This window comes from Bos taurus, chromosome 8 (genome assembly GCF_002263795.3).
Source record: "Bos taurus isolate L1 Dominette 01449 registration number 42190680 breed Hereford chromosome 8, ARS-UCD2.0, whole genome shotgun sequence".
Taxonomy (NCBI): domain Eukaryota; kingdom Metazoa; phylum Chordata; class Mammalia; order Artiodactyla; family Bovidae; genus Bos; species Bos taurus.
In genome coordinates this window covers 107,872,578-107,885,208 of record NC_037335.1, presented here as the reverse complement: position 1 = coordinate 107,885,208, position 12,631 = coordinate 107,872,578, and positions in this window count along the sequence as shown.

Sequence of the window (12,631 nt, the reverse complement as noted above, 5' to 3'; positions counted from 1 at the left end):
AGGATTTAATTAGTATCTTATATTTCCAAAATTATTTGACTAATAGTAGCAAAGAGTTGGACACAACTGAGCGACTGAACTGAACTGAACTGCACAATGAAAGAAGTAATGATGAAAACATAATTTAGTAGTTACGGTAAGAAAATAAATTTTGATAATTTAGAAATTACCTCAGGGAATAGAAGATACCCTGGAGATTGTTTTCAATACTTTTTTGCATGGTTGCTCTAATTAATTAAGGACTTTACCGTGTTTTGCTTTATGATTTGTCTCCTTTAAGCTCTCTTCCCAGTTTATGTGTAGCAGCTTGTCTGTGAATTAATCCTACAATTACCATATAAAAAGAAAAAACAAACACATACAAACAAAAATAGCTGGCAATGATTATAATAGTGCACCAGCCTCAATTTTCATTTTTCAAGACTTGAATTCTTACATTCTTTGATTCCCAGTATTATATAGACTCTAAAAATATATCCTATCTCTATGTACATTTATATGACTGATTTTGTAGATTGGTCCAGTTAGACCAAATGCTTTTAGAGGAAAGCTTGAAAATTTCAGGGAGACACAGGGTTCAACACTTAAGCCATTATGCAATACTGGGTGTTTGGTTAAATTTGCCGTTAAATGCATATAGACAGTGTACCCATCAGAGACAGAAAGAAAACACAATCTAAGTTGAGGTTTGGTATATTCCTGGAACCAATTATTACAGAGAGTGGATTAAGAATAATAAGGTGGGCCCATCACGAGACACTAAGCAGCAACAAATCCTCTTTACGCAGCTGGGTTAGTGCCATGACAGAACAGAGCCCCCCGAGATCAACGAGCATATGGTTTAATCAGCACGCTTGGAGACATGGCACATGAATGGGTCCTGCACAGCTGGTGTGCTCAGCATCACGCTGAGATAGAGCAAAGTAATCATGTTGTACCATTGGGCTCTTTCCATCATTGTTTCCCTATAATGCCCATCTTGGCCAGTGAGGCTCAGGGAGCCAGGAATCATGTGTGTGAGCCAACCCCACAGACCACAGAAGAGGTCATCAGGTGTCATGTATGGTATTGTTCTGTTGGCAATCTGTGCTAAAAATGCAATTGGGATGGAAGCTGACAAAGTACAATGATTTATATCTCCAGTGCGTTTCTCCCTTTTGATGCATAAACACGCATCTACAGTAGCACCTTAGAATCTCATATATCACAGATAAAATTAAACTAATATGCTGGTGTCCCATGCCTGGTTTTTGCTCCCATTTTCCCTGGCACAGCAAATGACAGGCCTATCCACCTTGTTTCGAATCTAAACTCCATCTTTTTCTTCACTATGTAAGCTTCAGGAGGAAAGGGAGTCCATCTACTTCATTTACCATCTTATTGCTGGAAATCTAAGATAAGATACATTTGCAATCTAAGATAAATTTGTGGAATGAATGAATGATCAAGATATGAAAAAAAATTAATGGACTGTATGGGTCTGCTGCATGTAATATGTACTTTCATTAACAAAAAAGCTGGATCAGAAAAGACAAGGAGCTAGGTTTTATCTGATAGAAATAAAGCCAAAAAATAAATAAGCCTCTTCTGTCAATGTATCAGTTTCCTACCACTGCTGTAATAAATACCACAAACTCAGTGGCCTAAGACAATATGTGTTTATTATCTCATAGTTTTGAAAGTCAGAAGTCTGGGCTGAGTTCAAAGTGTTGGTGGGGCTGCATTCATAATCCATTTTCTTGCTTTCTGGCTTCTAGAGGGTGCCCACATTCTTTGGCTGTCAGCACACTTCCACCTTCAAAGGCAGCAATGGCCAGTCAAGTAATCGTAATTCCTCTTTGCCAAGCAACATCACATAGATACACATTCTGGAGATTAGGACAGGGACATCTTTGTAGGGCTGTTATTCTGACTACCATTGGAAACTAGACTGATAAATGCAAATTTCAGCATGTTGTATGAGAAGAAAGTGCCTGATCGTGAAACAGCGTGGTGAAATTCATGTCCCCCATAAGCCCTCTTCCTCTGCTGTCTTGTTGACATGAAACTCATCCTTCAACAGTTACCTTAAATGCTGCTTCTTTCATGATTCCTTCTGTGATTGTCCTTGGTTCATCTCTTCCTCCTTGAATTTCCACTGAGTTTTATTTATATAGAGCGTCACTTTAAATCTTGTGTAATGGATAGATCTACTTGCATAATGTGTCTTTTCTCATTGAATGTAAGTTTCTAAAGGGCAAGATTTACTTCCGAACCAATATTAACATATAATTTCTTCATGATAACCATGTGACTTTGGGAAGACATTCTGCTTACTGAATGCAAGTTTTCAGTTTTCTCATATATTTATCAAATTTCCTCACAATGATATTCAACACAAACATGTTCCTGGCACATGGAGGCTGCATGTGTGTGTGTGATATGTGTGTGTGATATTTCCCACATATGTGTGTGATAAACAGACATGAATTTGTGTGAGGAACTATTCTAGGACATGGAGTTTGCACCTATACATTTTTTCCTGAATGACTATAAGCTTTGCAAATAGCTCTTTGATGTTCATTGCCATGTATTCTGTCCCAAAGTGCCTCTCAACAATAAATATTTGCTGAAATAATGAATAATTATTGGTGCAATAGATAAGACTGTTTGTCTGTCTTCCAGGGATGTGTTCCCCTAACGTATCTTGTTACAAATGTTCTTGGTTTACCTGACTCAGTTCATATTCCTAAACCATCCACTCTCATACACAAAATAAACCCGACAAAGTTAAAAATCTATGCTTAGCTAAAGCTTTAGACTTTTTCAACCTGCTTTCCTCCTGCTATCACACCCCCTCCCTGCAGACATCACTTTTCTATCCTTATGGGAAGGCAGAGACAAAAAAGAGGCATAATTCTTCAAATGAATAATTGATATTTCTTCTGAACGACCTACCCTATTCTACTTGTTCTCTTAATTTACTCAGTTTATACCAATTGATGACAGAAGCCCATTGTTTTGCTGAAACATTAACTTCACAAAGTCATTTCGCTCCCATCTGCGGCACTAAAATTAATGATTCCCTCTGCAACATCTGTTTAATTAACTATCGGCACCATAGAAGAAGCATCCAAATACCCCAGCGACTAAATCAGGCTCAAATTAGGGAAATACGATGTTAAATTGTATCAGGGAGAAGCCGAGTTTATCCTTCCAAGCACTGGCATTCATTAGCTAGCAGCCAACCCATGCATCTTCATAACGAAGTAGTGTCAGCACTGCTTGGCTGGGAGGGTCTCATTTAGGGGCTGCACAGGTCCCTCCAGCCATGGTCACTGCAGAGAGTTAGATAGAGGGCCTTAGGGAGCCCCAGAGGTAGTGTGCCATTCCATCATCTTTGTTCCAGGAAAGAGCAATGGAGCTTCCACTGGGCAAGTGTGGGCTGAAGGATTCTGGGAAAGAGTAGTAATGGGGACATTCGTGAGTCGTTTCTGTCAGTGGTGGTCCATCTTCTCTGAATCCTTTCAGTAATATTTGCATAATTATTTGCATTTATCTACATAAGCAGGACACATGTCTGATTCCTTCAGATGCACTGGAAAATATCTCGTTCATACATTTGAGAGCATTTATTTAACAAAGATCTGCAAAGAATCTACTGTGTTCAAAGCATCATAATAATGAAAATTAGACACAAATCCTGCCCAGATAATTTGCACCAGAGTACACTCTAAACATTGGTATAAACCTGTGTGTTTTCATCTGTGCATATACAAATAAAATCAACTAGAACTTCTCTAGCTATAGGAGTAAGAGTGAACTGAATATCATCCCTCCCTTTGAAGGGGCTTCCCTGGTGGCTCAGACAGTAAAGAATCTGCCTGCCAAGGAGGAGACACAGGTTTGATCCCTGGGTTGGAAAGATACCCTGGAGAACGAAATGGCAATCCATTCGAGTATTCTTGCCTGGGAAATCCCATGGACAGAGCAGCCTGGTGGGCTACAGGCCATGGGGTCTCAAAGAGTTGGACACGATTTAGCAACTGAACACACATGCACCCTCACACAGGGTGTAAGTTTGTATTACACCACCCCCTCACACACACACACACACACACACACACACACACATCAACCAGAGTACTAACTTGAATACAAAGAATAAAGCAAGCAACATATGAAGAGAAATAGGGATTGACTATTACAGTTGCTCAGAAGAGGCAGGCATTCTGTTTAATTTTGGGAGTGATGTAAAGAAAGAATTCAAGAGTAGATGTATCATTAACTGATTTTTTGAAGGATGATAGGATTTACATACTCAGCTAAATGGAGAAAAGGGGATTTAGAGGTAGAGCAAAAGGGGAAATTCTTGCAGAAACTGAGAGCAGTGTCACATCTAGTTCTGTGGACGGAAGGGATGCTTGCAGAGAAAAGCCTTTACTTTCCATTATCCTCCTAGCCTCTGGCCCAAAGTTGGCCTGAGGTAATGGGAGCTCACTGGGCATTGTAAAACGAAAGAGCCTTACTCATCTACAGGGGCCTGCTCTCCCTGTTTCCTGAGTTTGAAACCCTGTGCCAACATGAGCACTTTGTCTCCTGACCTGAGGCTGATATTTTAAACAATTGTCTGTCAGATTGGCCTTCTTTCTTAGACTGTGGCCACCACACCTCACTGTAGCTTTACATCAGACTTTGGCCTTTAATACAGACTAACTAGTTGGCTCTTGACACCCATTCTCAGAACCTGATTAAAATTAGCATATATATCTCTCTTAAGTTCTATTTAGATGTAGATGTAATTATTTACATGCTGTTCAACCAACACCAAGACGATGATAAACACTACTTCTTAAGCCTTGATTAATTCAGCCTAGGTTCATTTTGTACACCAGAGGAAGGTTTATTGAAACCAGAACTTGAAGTGTGGATGGGGAAAAAGTCTTCTTGGCCAACTACCAAGCCAGGGTCAGAAGCAAACAAGGTCAGGGAAGGAGAGATTGCGACAGCTGGAAATTGGAGGTCAGGGTCTAACACCCTCCGGAAATATGCCAGTCCATTGCACAGATTATCCAAGATGCAGCCATGCGTTTGACTTGACACCAGCAAGACACAAGTCTGGTGGCTGATTCGACACATTTTCCACTCTGTAGGTTTTTTTGTTGCTATGGTGACAAATGCAGTGTGAAATTGCAAGTTTGCAAACTGTACAGTGAGGGAGCTTCTGAAAAGGGGGCCCAGCAAAGCCAAAGATATGAGAAGAGATGAGGACAAAGAACAGGGGCAGAATGGACCAAGAAATCATTGAGTGTCCCCATAGGAGCCTCCCCACGACTTCCCCTTCAGGATTGCTGCTAAGTCTCCAGATCTGGCCTTCCCTGGTGGCTCAGATGGTAAAGCGTCTGCCTACAATGTGGGAGACCCGGGTTCGATCCCTAGGTCGGGAAGATCCCCTGGAGAAGGAAATGGCAAACCACTCCAGTATTCTTGCCTGGAAAATCCCATGGACGGAGAAGCTTGCTTGGCTACTGTCCATGGGGTGGCAAAGAGTCGGACACGACTGAGTGACTTCACTATTCACTATCTCCAGATCTAAGATGCCACTTGAGACAGAATATTAGATCCCAGATGTGCACAGCTGTTAGTTCTCACATGCAAGAAAGGAAGGATGCCATGTAAAGTTCTCAGTTTATTTTTTAAAAAATTTCTGAAGTGTGCAACTTCTAACAATTCCTAGTACATTGTTCTTGTTGCCATTGCTCAGTCATGTCCAACTCTTTGTGACCCCATGGACTGCAACACTCCAGGCATCCTTGTCTTTCACCTCCCGGAGCTTGCTCAAACCCATGTCCACTGAGTCAGTGATGCCATCCAACCATCTCATCCTCTGTCATCCCCTTCTCCTCCTGCCTTCAATCTTTCCCAGCATCAAGGCTTTTCCAAAGAGTCTGCACTTCACATCAAGTGGCCGAAGGAAGTATTGGAGCTTCAGCATCAGTCCTTCCAATGAATATTCAGGGTTGATTTCGTTTAAGATTGACTGGCTGGATCTCCTTGAAGTCCACAGGACTCTCAAGAGTCTGCTCCAACATCACAGTTTGAAAGCATCAATTCTTTGGTGCTCAGTCTTTTTTGTTGTTCAGCTCTCACATCTGTACATGACTAGTGGGGAAACCATAGCTTTGACTATACGGACTTTTGTAGGCAAAGTGGTGTCTCTGCTTTTTAATATGCTGTTTAAGTTTGTCATAGCTATTCTTCCAAGGAGCAAGAGTCTTTTAATTTCGTGTCTGCAACACCATACGCAATGATTTTGGAGCCCAAGAAAATAAACTCTCTCACTGCTTCCATTCTTTTCCTATCTATTTGCCATGAAGGGATGGGATGGGATTGGATGCCATGATCTTAGTTTTTTGAATACGAGTTTTAAGCCAGCTTTTTCACTCTCCTATTTCACCTTCATCAGGAGGCTCTTTAATTCCTCTTTGCTTTCTGCCATTAGGTTGGTGTCATTTTCATGTCACTAACATCATTATACTGGGGTGACTAAAGTGTTTTCTGTGTTGGGTAATGGACTTTTTGGCCAAGTCAGTATGGGTGGGGTTGTCTAGTTGATGCCCACAGGGGACAAGAGATCTTTTTCATCCACTATTCTTTGTTTATTCTTCTGCTCTAGAAATCACTGTGTCTCACTGGCTCAATGTAAGCGTGTGTTTAAATACATATTCCACAAAAATTGGTCAAAAAGGGGGGACGTTTGGTGGAAAGGCATCCAGGCTGTAACATCAACAAACCTGGACTCCAGTTCTGTTTCTTCTGTTTATTCAGAGTATGAATTTGAGCACCTGATCTGATATTTCTAAGACTCAATTTTTATATGTTTGTTTTGTTTTAATCTGAAAAAAATAGGGGTAAAAATGTACTTCATATGGTTATTTTGAATCAGAAGACATAAAAGCCATAAAGCACTTAGTACAGTGTTTGTCATTAGTGCTCAAGGACTTCCCTGGTGGTCCAGTGGTTAAGAATCCACCTGCCAATGCGGGGGTCACAGGTTCGATTCCAGGTCTGGGAAGATTCCACACGCCAAGGAGCAACTAAGTCAATGCACTGCAACTACTGAAGCCTGCGCCCTCTGAGCCTGAAGCCACCCCAGTGAGAAGCCCACGAGCCCCTGATCACTGCAATGAGAAGAAGTCTGCATGTAGCAGTGAAGACTCAGTGCAGCCAGAATGAAAAAAATAAAGTTAAAAAGATAAGCACTCAATACATTTTATTAATAATTATTAAAGTTAGGATCAGCTAGCTTTTAGTATAATCTTTAAGGGATATGACTATTTACTTCCTTTTTAAAAAAATGGAAATTAAGCCTCATTATGATTAATGGGAAAAGAGTAAAAAGGAAAACATGATTGAAATGGGATTTTTAAAAATATTTATATATATATATATATATATATATATATATATATATATATATAATATGAAGACAATGACTAACTGAAATAGTGTGGAGGATTAACCCTCAAAGTAGGGATGTTTCAGGAGTGGTGACTCAGGCACAGACAATGAAAGTAAGCCCAGGATAACAAATGAAAATAATCTCCAGCTTGGACAGTGACGCACTGATGAGGAGAATATTCAGGCAGGAAAACAGATGGAGCATAACCTTGGAGACTCCAGAGTGTTTCCTTAGAAAATCAGATATAGAGGCAAATATTTGACCTTGGGGCTATTTGCCTATCTGCATGTAAGTTTCAGAGCACATCTAGAGCAGGGTTCAGAGCAAATTTCTGGCACCTGGATACAAAACTTACAAAAGGAAGAGGTGAACCTTCTCTCAGAAGGACAAATATGAATAGTGCAAAAAAGTAAGTGCAGGAGAAAAGCACATCACATTGAATTCTAAAACGCAATAAATGTCTGAATGTGTTAGTTGCTCGTTTGTGTCCAACTCTGTGACCCCATGGACTGTGGCTCCTCTGTCCATGGGATTTTCTAGGCAAGAATACTGGAGTGGGTTGCCATTCCCTTCTCCAGGGATTAATGTCTAACTGTTGAAAATACTCCAGAAATACTGAAAATACATTTGATCAAAAGCTTAAACTATGAAATAAAAACTATAGTTCTATTTTTATGCATTTGTGAAATACAGAAAAAAATAATCAAAGTAGAAAATCAAAACACAGAAAAACTATGAGTGTAATCATTGCACTGTCTTAATATTTACCTGCCACATCCAAGTACTTGTGTCCACTTGTTTCCTTTCATATTGGAAGGTTCTTTGTTGGGATTACAAAGCAATGGCTATAATTTTGAGCCTGTAAAATACTGGTCTGAGAACCCCATGCTTAGATTTTCATTGCATGGTTTGAATATGAGGTGTTTTGGTTTCATTTGTGTTCAGGTCACTTCTCACTTTTGTTGCTTGCCCCATAAGCAAGAAATGGGTCCTTCAGTTCAGTTCAGTTCAGTCGCTCAGTCATGTCTGACTCTTAGCGACCCCATGAATCGCAGCACGCCGGGCCTCCCTGTCCATCACCAACTCCCAGAGTTCACTCAGACTCACATCCATCGAGTCAGTGATGCCATCCAGCCATCTCATCCTCTGTCGTCCCCTTCTCCTCCTGCCCCCAACTCCTCCCAGCATCAGAGTCTTTTCCAGTAAGTCAACTTTTCACATGAGGTGGCCAAAATATTGGAATTTCAGCTTTATCATCATTCTTTCCAAAGAACACCCAGGTCCTTAGAGGACCTTAATTATTGGCTTGTCAGTATTTGTGTAGGGAGGCTAGGGAGAGACAAGGACAGAGAAAGACATCTGAGCAGTGGGAAAACACGATGAAGAGCTACTGGGTTCTCTTATCACACTAAACAGACTATAATGGATCAACTTAAAGAAGCTGGTTATCATCATACCCAGCTTTAAGTTGGTTTAGAAACAAACATTTGAGTCATTTTCATTTAAGATCAAGAATACTATTATCTTGAGCTATTGCTAACAGGCAAGATTTTCTGAGAAAACTTATAGCTAACAGAACTAAATTTTATTTAAAATATGCTCACTCAATACTTGCTAATTAATAATGAATGCAAAATGAATGATTTTTTTTATTAGCCTGCTCTTTAGACTTAATGGACATAAAGATACATTACAGTCCCTTCCAATTTGTATCTTAATTGTAGTTTCAATCATTCTAGCAGCTTAAACTCCATACTGGAGAAGAAAAAATTAACCAATGATGTTTCATACCTTTTCTGTAATTGACGAGATATAATGGCATGTAGAGGTTAAGATATTTAGTGTTCAGTCCATTGGTTTCATATACATTATTACATTTAAACTTCACTATTACTTTATCTAGTAGGTACTGTTTTCTCTATTTTATAGGTGGGAAAACAGAGAACTCCTCCAAAGTTATTTGGCTATGAAATAGAAGTGCTACATTTATGTTAATCCTTATCCTCTATTCTTATCTACTACACCAGGCTATCTGAAAGGATAAAGTACTAAATAACAGATTATTCAGTAACTGGACAAGCCTAAAGTTGGATACATTTTGTTTTTAAAAATTGTTTAATAAAATACAAAAATTTTCCAGTGCCAGCACTAGACTAGGAATTCAGATATCTGATCTGCCGTCAAAACTGCGGACTTTTGATAAACATGATAATCTCCACTGACCACACAGTTTCCCTATAAATCAGATGTGGGCTAGATAAATTCTAAGGTACAGTCTCTCGTTTACAAGAAATAAGTACTTTATAGACCTTGAGAAGCATCCTTTCCACCTGAAGGAACTCTGAGTTCACTTTGAAGCCATTTTGCGTGGGTGATATAATAAAGCAATTTTTGAAATCATAGATTACTCACATTCTGGTAATTGAATGCCATTTGACTGCTTATTAAATGATTCCATACATCTGCATTTAGTGTCACACCATGATGTATATAATCTTTAAGGTTAGGTATCTCGTCAGCACTTCTTTTTCCTCTTATGGAATTTTGGAATTAATAGACAAATGCCTGTTCAATGAAAGACTGACTGCTGAATGGGCTATCTTTTGAATTTCATTTAATAATATTCTGTTTACTAAAAACTGCATTTAACATAATAAAATGGGACCTACCTCATAATACAGACTTTAGATACTCTAGCTGGCCTTCTATGTTGGTCTGCTTGGGCTGCTATAACAAAGATACTGTAGACCTGATGAGTTAAATGACATACATTTATTTTTCACAGTTCTGGAGCTGGGGAGTTCAAGATTAAGGCACTGGCAGATCTGGTGGCTAGAGAGTGTTTGCTTCGTGGCTCACGGTCATTGGAGTCCTCACATCGTGGAAGGGGACAAGACAGCTCTCTGGGTTGTCTTTGATGAGGGCACAAATCCCATTCGTGAGGGCCGCACCTCATGACCTAATCACCCCCCAAAGGCCCCACCTCCAAATACCATCACACTGAGGATTAGACCGCAATGAATTTGAAGGGCATACAGACATTCAGTCTATAACACTTTCTGATAGATTATATGACTTAGCAAGAGCCATAAATCTGACTATATTTTTAATTACTCCAAAGATTGTGGTTACTAAGCTCTGCCTGAGTTTGTCTACACCAAGGATGACAAATATGTTGTATGCTGGCACTCTCTCTCCCATCTGGTGCTGAAGGTGGGCATTTTTAATGAATCATAGCACAGACACATTATCACGGCTTTTAGGCCTCAGTAAAGAACCACAACATTCTCACTGCCTATAGATTACAGACAGTACTGAACTGAAAAGTACTTACTTTTCTAGGCTTTTAGAAAAAAATGTTAGTAACCCATATCAGACCAGGGCCACAATACCGGAACAGAAAGTCTATTTTTCTTCGGGGTCACTATCAATAAGCATTAAGGATCAGAGGATACCAGGGTCGTATTCTAAAGAACAGTATGAAATATGGGAGAAGTCAAAGTGAAGGATGTACAGCAACTAGGTAGCTGTCCATAGCTTGATATTCGCTATTGGTCTTGTTTAAGCCATTGGGGACATTTTTCTTCCTGGTGGGAATTATAAGCCCGGCACATACTAGGAGAGTCATAAAATCCCCTCTGGTATCTTTAATCAATCATGACTAGTATATCTTCCATACATTCTCCAAGTTTAAAATAGAATAAAGTCACATAATAATCTTTCTCCCAGCAGCTAGACTGCCTTTCAGCACAATGACCCACACTCTATGGCTGTATTAACAGATACGATCTATTCTTTAATGGAGCTCAGCCATGGGATTAGCTACCTGTAATGCAGTTTGGGCTGTCAAGCACTCTACCAGACTGCTAACACATTACAAGTTATAGGCATCAATTCTTTCTAAGTGAAAAGGCATTTCACATTCAAAACACTTCAAACCTAATAACGGGAAATTATCATGATGGATCCCCTTCAGCTGCCGAAAAGTAAAGAGATGGAGAGTGAAAAGACAGGCATCCAATCAAAAAATTCATATCAATTCTTTTTGATCTACCTGGGGCAGATTAAACTCGAGTAGTGGATAACCTGTTAAAAACATTGCAGGAGCTAAGCTGTGGATCAGAAGTGTTTCTTTTTGATGGGAGGAGGCAAATCCTAGTGGAATAGGGTAGAGTCCAGTGGTTAGAGTCAGAGTGTCCTGGGACATCCAGGAAGACCAGGTAACAGCATCACATTTAATTTCCCTCATGTTCAGTGTTATGTGGTGGTTTAGTCACTAAGCTGTGTCCGACTCTTTGTGACCCCATGGACTGTAGCCTGCCAGGCTCCTCTGTCCATGGGATTCTCTAGGCAAGAGGACTGGACGTGGTTGCCACTTCCTTCTCCACGGGATCTTGCTGACCCAAGAATTGACCCTGGGTCTCTTGCATTTTCGGCAGATTGTCTATACCAACTGAGCTACGAGGCAAGCCCCGTTCAGTGTTATATCAGGACATTAAAAACAGTTGGGGAATCTGACCTGGAACAAGGTCCTGAAAAAGAACCCCAATTAATCAGTGGGAAGTTGTAACGTTCTGTATTCCCTGTCCTATTTTTATATAGGCGTCCAAGTGTCATCAGACCCTCAACTGACTATAGCGTGAATCAGAAAACAGATGCTGGTATCACTTGGAATTTTAGATTTCATGTCAAAATTAAGAGTGAAACTGCTATTATTTCCATATGACCCAATTATATTCATTCATTCATTCACTGCTAATGTATTCAATTACTTATCCAAGATGAGTTATGTATTCATATGGGTGTACTAGATAATACGGGTTTGAGGGTTTTAAGGAAAACTAATGAATCCAAATGCATCTGCAAAATTTAATCCATTACTTTCTGTTTCCACTGCCACATCGGTAGTGTAATAATTATGCATCATTGTTCACCATTAAAAAGACCTTCTCAGTGACATATTTGCTAGAATTAGCAAATGGGCTTCAACTAGTTGTTGGAGAGTTAGTTGTGTTGAGAAGGACCAATCTGTGTGTAGTGGGAAACAGTTAGGAGTGACTAAAAATGTCTGCCGTGAAAGATACAGGATATGAAGCCCTTCTGCCTTCTCTTCATCTCTAGCTTGATTGCATTCCTATTTCAGTTCTCCTTTTAAACCTTTAAAGAAAAAAAAAAAAAAAAAGCACTGTT